The following is a 16972-nucleotide window of genomic DNA, read 5'->3' as shown; positions in this document are numbered from 1 at the left end:
CTTGGCATCCCGCTTTACCTCTGTTAGTTCGATTACAGTTAGGACTCTCTGTTTTCTACGCTGTGGCAATTGTTTAGGATTGGAGAGGCGATACTTTGTATATTACTTGTCAACCAAACCTTATTAGTTTCGTCGTATCCGATGTCAAACCAGTTTGGAGCAATGGTGTCTTTTTTCATTCGCTTAGCCCCTTTTCATTCTCTTAGCATTTCTGTAGCGTCATCCACTCTATCGTCCCCAATGTCATACTCATAGGCGTCAGAGTATGCCTCTTAAGGCATGATTTTCCTTCTCCTTAACTATCATAGGACTAAAAAGGGTGTGTAAGTACAGATTTCCCGAATACCTGGTCGTGGAAGCACGAGTTGTTTGCGGCCCCTTACGACGACATCCTTTGAGATGAAGGGATCAAGCATCCGTTAGAGATCTTCTTCCCTTAGTTCCGAAAAAAATTTGAGCCCATCTTTCTCTAGTCCTTCGTATTTCCAGATTTGCCCAAAACAACATATCGTACAAATCCCTGAGAATGTTCTTATTATCAAGGTTATGCAGTGCATAAGTCCCAGGCCCTTTCTCTAAATGACTTAGGATCCACCATTGAAGGAGTATGTTACATCCTTAAAAGTAGTGATGTCATTCATTGTATTTTTCAAGGGATCGATACATGTCTGACAGTATGCCCGGAGCGACAGGATAATACTTCACTTGCCCTTGATTCTAATACCTGTTGAACAAAGTGTGGACGAGCATTATCACTCAAGTATTGATACGTAGACTCGGGTTATGTGAAAAGACCATTGTTTCCAATAGTGGGACAGAAAATGCCAAAGGCCGGATTTCATTCTATTCCCTGTAGGTAACTCTGAACTATTTGTTATACTTTGCATAAAAAACTTTCATGCCCAAATCTAACGTAGAGGTCCCTAAATGATACACTAGATTCTTGGGCCCAATAAGCGTAATCATTTTCCAACCCAATCCATCTTGTCATATCCTCGACGTAAGGCTTGTTAGGAATCAATGTCTTCTTGTTTTCTCACCCTTCTTTCTAACCCTGTACCAATTGTGTTGATGCAGTCTCAAAGTTTCTTGATTGTCAGGGTGATTTCGCCAGTTTCGAATCGGAACACAATTTTCTCGTTGTGCCAATAACCTGTGATGACTTTGATCAGTTCGTGCAAACCTACCATGTTGAGTAGTTCCGTTAGGGCACCGATATATTTGTTTAGGGTTCTTTTATAATCCCCATCAAGGTCGTTGTACCACATCTTGATTTAAAGCTGTGCTTAACAAAACCATTTCGAACCTTGGAAAATGATTCATACCTACAAAAGAAAACCTAATTAAGTTTAGTTACCCCATATTTTAGTTTCCTCATGCACATCATTCAAATGTCAAATAATATGGTATGTCGTTAGGACGAAGACCTTGGACATGATTTTAACGGTTTTACTAATGGACTTAATACTCCTTGGGTATTAAGTCATCTTAGGCTAATGCTTACATTCGATTTTGGTTTCTATCTATCTTAGGTTGACTAGAATTGGTTCAAAAATGGCGGTTACGTAAGTCATACACACGGGTATGAAGCTAACAAACGACGTTGGATGACCGCAAGCCAACTAGTCATTTATTACTTCCAAAGATATACTTGTGTATTTTCTGAAAGAAGTCGTGGTAAGTAACGTAACTCCCTTTGTCCTAATGAAAACTATATTACCGTTTCGCGAAGTTGATGCCATGAAAATGCAGTAGTTTTAATAGTACGATAAAGAAACAAGTAAGCAATTATTTCACATAGACAAATATTTTTTGTTTTAACATTAGAAACCTCCAAATCACCAGCGGATTCACCATTCTATTTTATTTGGAGGAAAAATATTTTTATAGTTTATAAGTTTTGACTTGTTTAGAGTCGCCATTTAATTTTTAAAGAAAAATCCAGAAAACTTAGTTTTCAAAAGATTTAAAAAGGAAACCTAATGGAAAACTATAAAGGGATTCGGGGATTCATATTTATATTTTAGGAACGTTGTAACGACTCCTCAAACATTTGCTAACTCGCAATTATCCAACAACTAAATTTATTTGGCTAAAAGTATTTTTAGTTCGAGCTTGGTTTTGATACATTCATTTAGACACTTTTCAATAATGAAAAACATCGACCTACTATCTAAGTGAGTTATTTGATTTGCAAGATCTATTATTTTTTATTCGGATGATCGATTTAATTTAAAATAGTTAAAAGATAAAGGTGCCTGCGGGGATTTGAATTCTTTTAACCCTAAAGCTAAAGACAATTAATAAAAAATTAACAAACGAGAATGTAATAGAGAGAGAGAAAGATAGTTGGGTCCAAATCCGGTTCTGTTTGCCTGGACCGATATTTTGAACCATATTGTCTTTGGCTTTTAGCCTATTTGTACCTGTCCTATGTTCTAACAATCTAATAGTAGTAAAATGGCAAGGGATTAGGCCCAAAAATAACAAAATACAATATTTCGTAAAAATAAATTTGGGCTTCTTGACCCAAAATCTTCAAGCTCTCGGCCTTTTTTTTATTTTCTCGGACTTTGGGACCTATACGTCTATTTCATGCTAATTTACTCAAGAAGAAATTTTGAGCCTTTGTTGCTCTCCCAAAATGCAAGAGGGCGAGAAGGACTTCGTAATGAACTCGAGCAAATCTTCCATGAAAAAGAAAAAAGTATAGTAAGGTCCAAGAGAGTTCAAGTAAAAAATAAGACAAAGAAACTATTCTACGAAGTATTGGCGCAACAAAACATAATATTGGTAACATCAAATATAGTTATACCAAGACTCATTTATTCTGAACGACATTAAATGAAACGATCTAATTCATCTAACCCATATGAATCTAAAGTCACATCAACATAGTCATTTTATAAGTATAAATTTTGCATCGATGAACCCATGTTACCACGACATATTAGTAAAGATCACCAAATCAAGTCAGAGTGGAATAAATTAAACAAATCGTGTTGGAGACAGTGACTAAAAACATTAATGGCCAAATGCGTTAGACAAGATAAAGTATGCTACGAAAAAAATTAGTGTGCATCTCATCTTTCCAAATGTTTACCTAAATAGATAGAGGAAATAAATGAAGTAGAAACATGTTGGTCACATGCCAAAATGATTAAACATGACAAACTCATCAAATAGACCTCTAAGATTCAACAGTAGCGAGAAAGCTAACAATGGGCCACTTCTTTTACATTCAAAGATTCGTCGACCTATACCAAAATATTTTTTATCCCTCAATGGCAATGATCAGCGAAAAAATGCAAAGATTTTCAAAGAAAGCCTACAAGAAATTAAAAGACTTGAAATCTCACATAACAGAACAATTTCTCAGTAGAGGAATCAAACTTGAGCTACAAAAAACATAGTCATTTACAAGTAACAACAAGATAGAAACCATATTTGATTGTACCTTACTAAAGGAAAGTTTAAAGTAAAACCCAAAAGAATAAACAAGATTACTCCTCTTTGACACAAATAAAAGTTAATGCAACGAGACATAAAATTTTAACTGGAAGAAAGATTAAAAATAGGTGAATAATTGATTTCACCAGTTGAAACGATCCATCTGGAAATAAGGAAAATACAGCAAGGAAATGGATGACACACTGATGGTATGTAACACAAACTCGACCAAGTTAAAACATTCTTCAAACTAGCAAAGAGAACTTAGATGTGTTAACCACTAGACTCAAAATGCAGGAAAAGGTAGATATTTGAATCAAACTAATATAATAACATGATATCTTAGACAACCTAACAAGTAGCAACCAAACGATAGTGAAAATCAGCTAGAAAGAAAACGTCAAAAACACCAACCAAATGAAGAGCTAAACTCTTTATCCATCTTTTAGGCATATATTAAGGCAAACACATATTCCAATTCTCTAGCAAAACAACACATATCAACATAAATCAAAACAAAAAAATAAACCCAAGGATGAAAGAGACATGTGAAAGTGAAAGAAAAAAGAAAGTTATAGTAGATTTCAAAACGCAAACTAAAGCCGAATAAGACGAGCGAATGCTAAAAGGAATTTACCTTTTCTAGGGCAGCAAATCGGAACTTGGCGAGCAGAGGTTACCAGCCAACTTTACCACCAACATATGAAATTGGATGGTAATAAAAAGCTTGGACGGAAGTATCTAACTTAGGTGCTAAAGCTGATTGACTCCTTTGTTTTTGAGACACATTCAGTAGGAATTTTTACCAAGTTGCACTCTGTATCTTTCTCTAAAAAATATCCAACAACAATCTTTTCGCTGGATTTTCAAACCCCCCCCCCCCAAAAAAAAAACTCCTCCACATTGGAGAAAAAGAAGTTTATATAGAAAGAAATTAGGGTTCGTATTAATGGGGAGGGGAATCCAACATTGGATAAGAAGAGGCCCCTTTTTCAATGTTGAAGTCCGAAAACTTTCATTGTTCTAGACGAACAACTTTTTCTGAGGCTCTTGACCCATTCCAAAATTGGAAATGAGGATGGAGCTCTTGATTGATCTGTTCGTTCTTGCTCCTCGACGTGGCGCCCATCCAAGCGAGCAAGGACGAGTATTGCAGTTGGAATTATGGAAAATTGTGCCAGATTGTACTTTCTTGAAGATAGAGACGTTGGGGACTTGCTTTCCGTCTCTTTTGACGTAGTGACTTGTCGTTTCTTGCGTGAGGAGAGATGAGGCGTGTAAGGATTGCTTGGTGTGCTCACACATTTTTCGACTAATGGAGTTGAAGTGCTGTTAATTTTCACGCTGCTGTCTTTTGGTGATGGGAATCGATGGGTTTCTAAGGGAAAAGAAAATTGGACCGGTTTGGGAGGTACTTGTTGTTAGGTGTTTTATTGTGTGTTATTTTCTTTTGGAATTTGAACAAAGATAAAATTGGGGCCTTTTTTGGTTGGAAAAAAGGAATGGATTGGGATTGCTGAAAAAATGAAAAAGTTGGACTAGAAAATAAACCCAACTTGGTCTCAGACGGGTTTAAAAGATTTTTCCACAATAGAATAATTAATAATCTAGTCAAACAGATTAAAGTCGTGACCAAAAGAATTAATTCCGAAGACTCGACTTGGATTCGAATATGAAGAATTACTATTAATTAATTAATGAGATTTAAAATTTTAATAAGATAAAGTAATTAACCTAACTCAATAATTAAAATTTTTAACCAAATTTTAACCTAAACTAATTTAAGAAAATACTTACTGAAAAATTAAAAAAATTTTGAGATGATTTTCGAAATATTTGTAAAATATATTAACTATGTACAAATTTGTGTAAAACATTTATATTTATCTAAAACTATGAAAACTGACGAGATCAATTCAAAATAACTCGACAAAATATTAAATTTTTTTATAAAATCAAATTATTTCAAATCTTTTAGAATTAGAAGCTCGTTAATTGATCATTCGGGGGGGAGTCAAAATGGGGTGTCAACAAAAGCAATATCATATCTCTTTCATGAATGCTCAACACACATATATGTGTGAGAGAGATCAATCACATGTACATCATTATACAAACTCTGATGATTGGTAAAAAAGAAAGAATATGTCATTATGAAAAGTATATTCCATGAAATGAATAAATAAATAAAAAGTGTACCTCTTACAAATTTAGCAGAGAAATCATGATGGAATTATATTGTTATCTCTTAGTAGTGGTGGTGTTGTTGTCTTGCACTTTCTCCTTTGGTTATTGGTGATGATGATGAGCCTCACATTATTTCTTGAGCAGAAAAGGTCCAGTATACCCTTGGACTATCTGAAAAAATTTAAACATATCTTTCATCCACCTTTTTGGTTAAAATACCCCTCACTCCGCCTTTTTGGCCCACTTTTATCCTTCAGCTAACATAATTTTCTATTGATTTTAGTATCATTATTATAATGATGTAACAGATTTTTATTTGCTGAAATTAGAATTCCACTTTCACCCCTTTGTTTAACCCATTTCATGACCCAATGATGCATCAAATTAAAACTAAAACATCCGCCACTTTCATTCTGGAATCCAAAAAAAAACTAATTTCGTTTTCTAATAAAGAGCCATTTCAGTTTTCTTGAAAAAAATGCAACAGTAGCAAGGGGTTCACCAAATTTCCGTTAAAAATGTTACATGACATATTGAAAGTATCTTTCAAAAAAATTGAGTATCTTTACTTAGTGATTGAGGGTTCACAAAGAGAAAAAGAAAAATCTATTACTCCAAAAGTGTTATTTGCATAAAATTATTTTAGTTTTCCGTCAATTTGTATACCTATCCTTCATCTAAAACAAAGTGCATTTCTTTAAATTACCAATCTGATAATATTTAATCTGCAGCAATTGACCGTCATTTGGGAACATAATCATCTAATCTGTATTTTATTAATAGATTTTAATATTTACTTATCATAAATAATAGGGAAAATGCACAAGTACCCCCTCAACCAATGTCTGAAATCCCAGAGACACACTTATACTATACTAAGGTCCTATTACCCCCCTGAACATATTTTATAAGTAATTTTCTACCCCTTTTTAGCCTACGTGGCACTAGTTTTTAAAAAAAAGTCAACCATCGTTGGACCCACAAGATAGTGCCACGTAGGTCAAAAAAGGGGTAAAAAATTATTAATAAAATAAGTTCATGGGGTAATAGGACCTTAGTATAGTATAAGTGTGTCTTTGAGATTTCAGGCATAGGTTAAGGGGGTACTTGGGCATTATCCCTAAATAATATGACAAATGTCAACTTTGATTTATTTTTTAAGAAAATTTTCTATGATTCGACCAGACCTAAAAACAAATATAACAAAAATTTAATTTTCATTAATATCAGTATTTGTTTAGACGCAAATTAAAATTAAACAATGCTAAATTAAAATTTCAAAATTTAGGTTTTTTATTTGAATTGATTATAAGCTTGAGATTATAAAATAATGTAACTTACTAAAAGAACGGATGTTTTAATTTGATGTGTCTTTGGGTCATGGGGTAGGTTAAATTAAAGGGTGAAGGTGGGTTTCTAATTTCAGAAAATAAAAATCTATCATGTCAGCATAGTAATACTAAAATCACTTAAATAATATTGTGATAGTATGAAGTCTAAGAGTGAGCCAAAAAGTGAAGTGAGAGGTATTTTTAACTAATAGATGGATGAGGGGTATATTATAACCTTTTGAAATAGTCTAAGGGTATTTTTGGCCTTTTGCGTGTCTTATATATAAAATATTATTTGTCTAACTTTATTCTTCTAGAGAATTGTTACTTTGCTATTAAATATTAAAGAATAATGTTAGTTTGTACTATCAAATTTTAAATTTAAATAGGGAAAAAATATGTAATTAAGAGAATTAATATTGTTGCACGTTATATCTAATAAAAAGAGGGGGGGGGGGGTGTGAAAAGTTGAGTAATGAATGTAATATTTTTTGAGATACTACAAATAAAATAATTAATTACATGAAACAAAAATGACCAAAAAAAGGGGGGAAAAGATAAATATCAATGGAGGCCATAAAAAAGTGTCACGTCACCTTTCCTATGTTTCTTTTATATATATATATATATATATGTATATATATATATATACACACACACACACACACAGACACAAACACACACAAACACTTATAAAGCGTAATCTATATTATCCAAAGGGCACATTTTTCAAGAATTGCTTAATTATTTGTAGCCAAAAGTCTTAAAGAAAGACCATGCCTGAAAAAGCGGTCCCTTAGACAGTTTTGACAACATTTTTTAAATGTTCTTTAAAATTAGTGTGGCGTGGACAAAATTTGTTGTAATGTGAACTCCTAGATACAATAGATTGTGTAGAAATCTCACGTATATGTGGAGAAATCAAGGATTGTACTGATAATTGAATGATTGAGTCACATACTCCTTATATAGGAGAAGTGTCATATACTAGCTACACTAGGAATCCTAATACAACACAAATATATTATTTACACCTTATCCTAGTCGACTACATCAACTTTAGTCGTAAAAAGTATAGACTTGTACATAAACTAGGATTTAGTAGTATAGTCTTAGTGTAACTCAAACTCAAACTCGTCAGACAACTTCATCGTACTTGTTCTTTTGACATGTTCCATCAGCTTCATTCAAACTTCCCCTCAAACTAGTGAGTGGATGAACTGTAACTCCTAAATTGCGATGAAACTCAGCAAAAACCTATTTGGTTAATGCTTTTGTATGAATATCTGCTAATTGATCCTTAGACTTCACAAACTGAGTAACAAGTTTTCCTCTGGACACCTTCTCACGAACAAAATAATAGTCCATTTCAACATGTTTAGTTCTACCATGCATAACTGGATTAACTATCATTTCTAAAGCACTCATGTTGTCACAATACAATGTAAAGACAGATCGAAGAAACACCCTAAGGTCATGAATTAGATACATGATCCATGTAATCTCTGAGGCAGTGGAGGCAAGTGCTCTATACTAAAACTTCAGCACTTGAGCGAGCAATTGTGGACTGTTTCTTGGAGGTCCACAAAATACAGTTTCCACCTAGTAGATTCTATAACATGTAGTTGTTCTCCTAGTTGTGGTACAACCTCCCCAATCAGCATTTGAGTATCCATCAACCTATATGGTGATTGTGAAATAAGTATAAGTCCAAAGAGCCTTTGATGTACTTGAAAATTATTTTTTCCCCTTAAAGATGTTCACTGTTTAGATTTTGCATAAAATGACTTGCTAAATTCATAGCATGAGTAATATTCGGCCTGGTGAGAGTCAAGTATTGAACACTCTCTACTATCATTCTGTAAGAAGATGCTTCAACCAGGATTTTCACAACTTCACGTAGACCATGCTTTGGAGCCAAAAGAGTGGCTATAGCCTTTTCAAAAGTCATTCCAATCTTGTTTAGTATCTCATTAACATACTTACTCTGGCTTAAGTGGATACCCCCATCAAAATACTTAACCTCAACTCCAAGAAAGAAGTGTAAAGGGCGAAGATCTTTCATGTCAAATTCTTTTCCAAGTTGTCAAACAAATTCTGAGACATGCCATGCATTGCTACCGGTGATAATAATATCATCCATATATAACAAGAGAAATATGATTATTTGTGAGCTTGCAATGTAAATAATAAATAATTTATAGTACCTTATTACAGATGAAGCCAAGGTGCAAGAGATGCATGTTAAACGCATCAAACTAGGCTCTTGGGGCTTGTTTAAGGTCATGTACCCTCATTGTAGATGGATGATAGTATCTATATCCTTTGTGTTGGCTGCTATACCCTATGATCATACAAGGATAAGTCTTTGGACTGTTGCTAACCTTGATATACGAAAAACTTCTACGCCCTAACACTTTTAAAGTATTGTTATCAGGTTGTTCCCATACAACTTAAAAATGGAGTCACCATCTTTAGGACTGAGGAAGATAGTCTATTAATAAGGAATACTGCAGTGAGGAAAGGCTCAACCATAGAAACAAAGGTAGGTTAGAATGAAGAAGTAGAGTTAAGTCAGTCTCCACAATATGCATATATTTTCTCTTTGCAACTTTGTTTTGTTCAGGTGTATTAGGACATGAGATATGTCTCACAATGCCACAATCTTTCAAATGTTTGATGAAGTCTGTTCGAATAAACTCACCACCTTCATTACACTAAAAAAACTTAATTTCTTTAGAGAATTGTTTTTCCATCATTTTTTGAAATTTTACGATGACATCAAAGAATTCAGATTTCCTTTTCAGTGGATAAATCCATGTACATCTCAGGTGAACCTCAATAAAAATGACATGATATTTCATATGTTGTGAAGATTCGATAGGAGCAGGTCCCCATAAGTCATAATGGATTTTCAGTAAATGTTCTTTCTTAATTTTATTTCTCAAACCAAATGAAAGTTTACAACTCTTTCCCAATTGACAACTAGAACAAGCAGTAGGAATTTTATTCCAACTACTAATATTGATGCAACTATTACTATTCAAAAACATTAAAGACTTCAAACTAGGATGCCCTAATCTAGTATGCCACATGTTGTATGACGTGTTCTAATCGTATGCAGCAGTTAAAGCATAGAGACTGTTATCTTCAAAAGCATAAAGCCCATTACTTTAAGTTCCCTTGGCAAGAAGTGTCCTTGTCTTCTTGTCCTTTACAAAAAAGTTAGTTTCATCAAATTCAAGAATACAATAATTATTCTTTGCAAGGTTATTAACTGAGATTAAATTCTTATTAATCTTAGGGACTACAAGAACATCCTTTAGTTTTAGACCTGATCTGGATTTGTTCCCAACATGTATTATGTCTAACTTTGATCCATGCCCAATAATAATTTTATGTGGTCCATTTTAGTGTTTTAGATCAATTAGGATACCTCATTTACATGTCATGTGACTACTTTCTCCTGAGTCCACTTACAAGTTGTCATCAATGTTTTGAAGATCAGTGGCAACCAATGCTTTTAGTAACTCATCTGCAGCTTGGTAAGAGTAATCCCACCTGTAAAAACACTTAAGATCAGTATGATTATTCCTACCACAAATTTGACACGCATTAGAATTACTCCTCTCATGACTTCCACTTAAAGGACTTTTCTGAGGGCCTAGTCCGTTTCTGCAGTTATAAGAACCTGTTAGTTGTCCAGCAAGCTTAAAGCCTCTTCCTCTGGAATTAAAGCTATTGTTTCCTCTTCTTTGAAAGTAGTTTCCGCTTCCCCTGCCTCTTTGGGTAGAGAATGCCTTGTTATGATTTTGTTGAGGCATTTCTTTTTCATCCTCCCTTATATAAAAACCACTAAGAGCATTAACAAATTGATTAAAAGTAGGATACAGTTTCTTACCTAACATGACAGTTCTGAAGGTCTTTTACTTAAGACCTAAGACCCCTACAAAAATTAATCACTTTGTTATCCTCATCTGCATGCTAGTGAATGGCTGCAACACCAACATATCCCTTCGAATTCCTTAATTTATTCATCAACTAATTTGGTTTCTAGATTCACACTATGCAGTTGTTGCTTGAGATGGAACTCCTTTATCTTTTGTTGCTTGAAGATATGATTCTTCCGTATTCTTTGGATTGACCACTATACCCTCACATGAAACAATGTGGCCAAGAAAAGCAACCGATCTCAACCAAAATTCACACTTACTATACTTAGAAAAGAGTTGATGTTCCTTGAGGACTTACAAAAGAACCATCAAATGGATCATATGCTCATCCTAACTCTTAGAATATACAAAGAAATCATAAATGAAGACAATTACGAAGGAATCACGGTAATCTTGGAATACTCTATTCATTAGGTCTATAAAAGTCACGGGGCATTTGTTAACCCAAAGACATAACTAGGAACGCATAATGACCATACCTAGTTCGGAAATCCATTTTATTAATATCCTCACCTCTCATCCTAAGTCTGCGATATCCCAACCTCAAATCAATTTTTCAAATCTAACTCGCACCTTGGAGTTGATCAAACAAGTCATCAACCCTAGGGAGATAATACTTATTCATTATAGTGACCTTGTTCAATTGTCTGTAGTGGATACACATTCTAAGAGACCCATCATTATTTTTCACTAATAACACCGGAGTGCCACATGGGGAACTGCTTGATTTTATGAAACCTTAGTCTAGTAAGTCCTTGAGTTTAAGTTTTAGTTCCTTTAACTCGGCCGGAGCCATCCAGTAAGGAGGGATTGAGATGAGTTTTGTATCCGACAATAAGTCAATATCGAAGTCTATTTTCTGTTCGGGGGGAATTCCGGGTAAGTCATTTGGAAAGACTTCCAGAAAATCCTTCATTACCGGGACCGACTCTAAAATAAGAGCCTCGGACTCAAAGTCCTTGACCCTCAAAATATCGTAGATACATCCCTTAGAAATCATCTTACAAGCTTTTAGACACCAAATGATTCAACTTCTAGGGATTGAATTTCCCCCCCCCCCCCCCTTTCATTCTAAGAAAGGTTTCATTTGGAAATTTGAACTTAACTACAATCTATGGAAGCAAAACAAGCATCCAACCAATCCAGCCCCAAAATTACATAAAAATCAATCATGTCAAGTTCTACTTAATTGACAAAGGTAACTCTATTGGACAATAACCAAGTCACTATCAGGGAAGTAACCGAAAAAGGTTCACTAAGAACATAGGGTATTACATCAAACTTCATGGACACTTAAGGAGTTACAAAAGGCAAAGTGTCAATGGGATCTAGTACAACATAGACATTAACGGAAAATACTTGTAACGTACCGGTGACAACATGGGAGAATCTTTTTGATCACCATTAGAGCGGAGAGCATATAAACGATTCTGCTTAGGAGTATTAGGATTGGGAGCACTTGATTGTGCTTGATCATTTTTCCTTCCTTGAGCTTTCATCACAAGACAATCCCTCTTCATGTGGGCAATCTTACCACAACTGTAGCAATTACCCTTGCCAACTAGACATTTGCCTACGTATTTTCTACCACATTTAAATCAAGTAGACTTCTCAACATAGGGAGCACTACCACTCACCTCTTGAGTCTTGGGTTAAGACACTTTACCTTAGTTGATCTTTGGAGTGTTAGAAGGGACTTGGTTGAAAAACCTAGTCTTGAACCTTGGCTTATGTTGCACTTCAAACCTATCCTTGGAAGAATTTCCATCTTTGGCTCTTGTCTTCTTCAACTCCTACAAACTTGCTTAAGATTTTGTTCCTCAATTTGTTTGGCATGAATCATGAGACGAGAGATTCCATGGTAGGTATCAACATAGACAACCTACACTCATTAACCACAAGATCAGATATCCTGAAAAAATTGTTCATCTTAGCCCTAGAATCCGCCACCATAGTAGAAACATATTTGGATAATTCAGTGAACTTGAGGCTACACTCCTTCACACTCATATTCCTTTGGTGAATATTGATAAATTATTTCATTTTTATCTGCCTTAGTTCCAAAAGAAATAACCTATCAAGGAATTTTTTCTTGAAATCCCCCCAAGTAATCCGGCCTTCTCTAACCGGTCTCTCATCCTTCCATTGTTCATACCAAACTTGAGCCACATCTTTGAGTTGATGGGCAGCTAGTACAGCCTTTTCTTTAGAAGTCACACCCATGGAATCAAGAACCTTGAATACTTCATCAATAAACCCTTGTAGGTTTTCTTCCACCTTGGAGCCAAAGAAAGTAAGGGGATTCATCCTTATTAAATCCCTTATCCTTGATGTAGTGGTTCTAGCATTGGAAATCACTTGCACCCTAGTATCCCTAGCAACTTGATTAGCCAACACTTGAGTCAATCTATAATGGATGCACTTATCTCAACATTAGACATAGCCCCTTCTTCAATAGGAACTTGAGGATATTAAGGGGCTTGAGGGGGAACCGCCTCATTTACATTGTCGTCTTCGTCCGTTTGAGCGTTGCTCCTTCTTGTATTCATTGCTTCTAAGCACAAGAAATAGATTATATTAAAAGACACATAGAGTTAAGACTTTTGAGGCGCAATGTAGGAATACCAAGAAGATGAGAATTTCCTAAGAATCACATAGTCGATCGTTCATAAGTGTGGCGCGCTTCACAATCATGAGCAATACTCTACTTTATTTATTTAATGACACATCAATCCTAAAATTACTCCACCTCGTGCTTTGATACCAAGTTTTTCACGATATTGGAGAGCACCCTCTAGAAGTAACCGGCGTCTTCATCCTCAAAGAGGACTTAGACTAGTCCTTAGCAATCATCATTATATATCATAGGTCAAAAATGCAAAAATTTAGAACTTTTACAAAGTGAAGTATACTTAGACTTCTCACATATCATATACGGAGTTTACGTAGACTCATCTCTTTTGAAGTTTACATAGACTTCTCATTTAGCATAGGTAATTCATAAAATTAGTCTAATACTTTTTCTCACATAAAACCATCTAAAGAGAATTAAAACATTCAGTATAGCCTTTAGAAGTACATTATGCCACATATAGGCTTACAACAATAGTCTCAAATGATAATGGAAAGAATGAGCGTATTTAGACATAAGCAACATCATATCTAGAGTAGAAGAATGGCAATATCCCCGAACTTGAGGACTCACCAATAGCCCTTTCCTACATTGTTGGGGGGGGAGTAAGAAATATGAGTTAGTACATTACACGTACTAAGTATAACTTCCATGCATAAAAACGATTAATGCATAAGAAAAAGTACATTTTAGTCAAAATCATGTTTTCTATCAATGTTACCCAACATGAACATATAATAAGCATTTTAAGACAATTCAACATAATGTCATACCAAAGTGTAACCAACCCAAGCAACACATTGTGCAATGCCAAGAATAGAATTCCATAACCCTATCCAAAGCTAAGTATCACCTTGACTCCTAGTACATACATAAAACATAAATTCATATTTCATTATGTAATACTTTCTTCATAATGATAATACACATAACTAGACATACATAACATATAATTAACTTAATTATAATAGAAAACTACTAGAACCATCCATTAGGACCCTACAAGTGCAATGTGTAAGAGAAGTCACATCCCCTCTCTCACACCATGTAGAAACCTTCAAGAAAATCCCTAACAAGAGTTAATACCTTTAAATTATTCATTTATTTTTAGATTATGGAAAATAATTGCAATAAATGATATTAGACCATGTGAGCTACATGAAATCCGGTGTTCTACTCCCACACTGAAAAGAGAGGGTTAACACTTTCCTAAGGTGTAATCATTCATACATAGCTATCTAGGTGGATCCACTAAGCTATAATCCTATGTGGGCCCATTGTTAAGGGTCAAGGAAATTGTTAATACAAACCTTGACTTCCCAGACGGGGGTTTCCATCTCATGAGACAACACATATCTTGGGAATCCGAACATGGTAAACGTAAAGAAATCCATGTGGGAGGCCGGACATACTAAACATGAGACCTCCATGTCATTTACATGTCCTTTCGGTGCTAAGAACTTATTCCTTTTAGTTATCATCTTATTTACTAATACAAGTTCACATTAGTCTCTTCTAGACTCCTATGTAAACGGCTTAACATAATAGCTTATAGGTCATCACAAGTGAGAACAATACTTTCACTTTAGAAACCCCTAATCAAGTGGGTAAACCTTTCACTTATCAATTTATTATAATCATAAGAAGCTACTTTTAATCATATAATAATCATACTATATCATTCATACATACTTGATAGCTAATTCCTGTGTCGAGGTATAAGGATGAGGAATATTTATCGTCAACATCACAACCACACATTAGACATAGGATCATTACTATCTAAGTAACTCATATTTCATAGTTGAATTTAAGAAAGAACCAAACAAATTCAATAAGTATTTCATAGAAATAATCATTGTGCATAATCTATATACTCATCATCTTCCACAATTAACATAAAACTTTCAAGGTATAATGAATTTAGGGAAGAACAAAGGTCCAAAGCGATATCTCAAGTGATTAACAACAATTATCCATAATTACATAGTTAATAAAAAATAAAAGGTCATAATTCATTACAATTGAACAACAATTACGTTTTGAAAAGAGGACCCATGTGTAGATTGCAACCCTAGTATTGGGGAATTTAGAAATCATCTTTTGGAAGGACCTTTTGGGGAAAGAATCCCAAGAGTGAAAGAAACCATTCCTTAGGGATGATTTTCCATGAATTTGAGATGGATTCCTTGTGAATTCGTCCTTCTCTTGGAGATTTATTGTTCCTTCAATGGAGGTTTGAGTTTGGGTGAGGGAAGCTAGAGAGAAGTTGGAGATAAGTGGGTTTTGGTTAAATAATGGGGTGTTAAGTTAGTTAATTGACTTAGGGTACTTATAAAGTCCTTAATTAACTAATTATAACATACCTAAGACCCTAATTAATCAATTAATCAATTCCTGAACAACCCTCACTTAACCGAGTTTTGGAGAGTGAAGTGGGATTCCAAACGACGAAACCCCGTCTACGGTTCGTACACCAAACCATGGCGTCGTACTGGAAATCCGTGGTTCTTGTCAAAGAGTCCAATTTTGGCCATTTTTGGAAAATGGCTAAGTCTTCACCAAAGACGACCATCGACGGGCCATTGACCCATCGACGGCTCTTTGTTTGGTTCGTCGACTGCCACTGTCCAAAGACAACTTTTAGGGTCAAATTCAAGGGTCCTCCTCAAGGACCCCTAGGGTGGTCCTTGGGGAGTTGTACCTAGACGTTTCGATCCTAAACACACTCTACCATGTGTTTAACACCTTTTTGCCAAATTTGACTAAATTTCGACTCTTAAAACTTCTTGAAACATACCAAGGCACACTTCCATTTTCACTAGTCTCCGGACGCGTGATTGTTTTTTACATTTTGATTCTAATGCTTCCTAGATAGTTTGAATGCATTATTTTTGTCTTAGAGACATTATTTTAAGGCTTTTTTTTTTCATATAGTGAGGATCTAGCTAAGTCATGAACTTCCGGGGTATTACATTATTAGATGTTTGATTATTAACTCACCCTAGAACGTGTATTTCGTCTTATTTTATTAAAAAATTCTTCTTTATTATTTAAATAATTGAATGTTTGATTTAGTGTAGAGGTAAAATGGTAATCTAATTGACTTTTCACTTTTGAAGCTTCTCACTTATAATAATATATATGATGATCTCTGATATATGGGATGTTCAAAAACATCACTTTTTCAATGAACTTTGATTGAGTAAAAGTTGGAAGCTTAACTCATTTGAATAATTCATATTTCACCCATAATTTACTACAAACACGATCCACGTCTTCCATTTCTCTTCTATCCATTTTTCTCAAGTTCTTATTTTGATTGAAGAAACCTTGACATATGGAGAAATTAATGACTAAGATTTAATTGATTACATCAATAGTCTAATCATAATTGAAATAATTAGTACTTCATAAGC

General features: G+C 34.5%; 1 long non-coding RNA gene across 1 annotated transcript; it reads right to left on the bottom strand.

Annotated features, from left to right (window-relative positions):
* Positions 1-2349: 2349 nt before the first annotated feature.
* On the bottom strand, positions 2350-4708 carry LOC104647642 (uncharacterized). The gene is made up of 2 exons (XR_741756.4): positions 4088-4708; positions 2350-2687 (listed from the first exon to the last, which is right to left on the bottom strand). It is a non-coding gene; the product is annotated as an uncharacterized lncRNA (long non-coding RNA).
* Positions 4709-16972: the final 12264 nt, after the last annotated feature.

This window comes from Solanum lycopersicum, chromosome 5, assembly GCF_036512215.1.
Source record: "Solanum lycopersicum chromosome 5, SLM_r2.1".
NCBI classification, from domain to species: domain Eukaryota; kingdom Viridiplantae; phylum Streptophyta; class Magnoliopsida; order Solanales; family Solanaceae; genus Solanum; species Solanum lycopersicum.
This window is presented reverse-complemented; position numbering and strand designations above follow the sequence as displayed.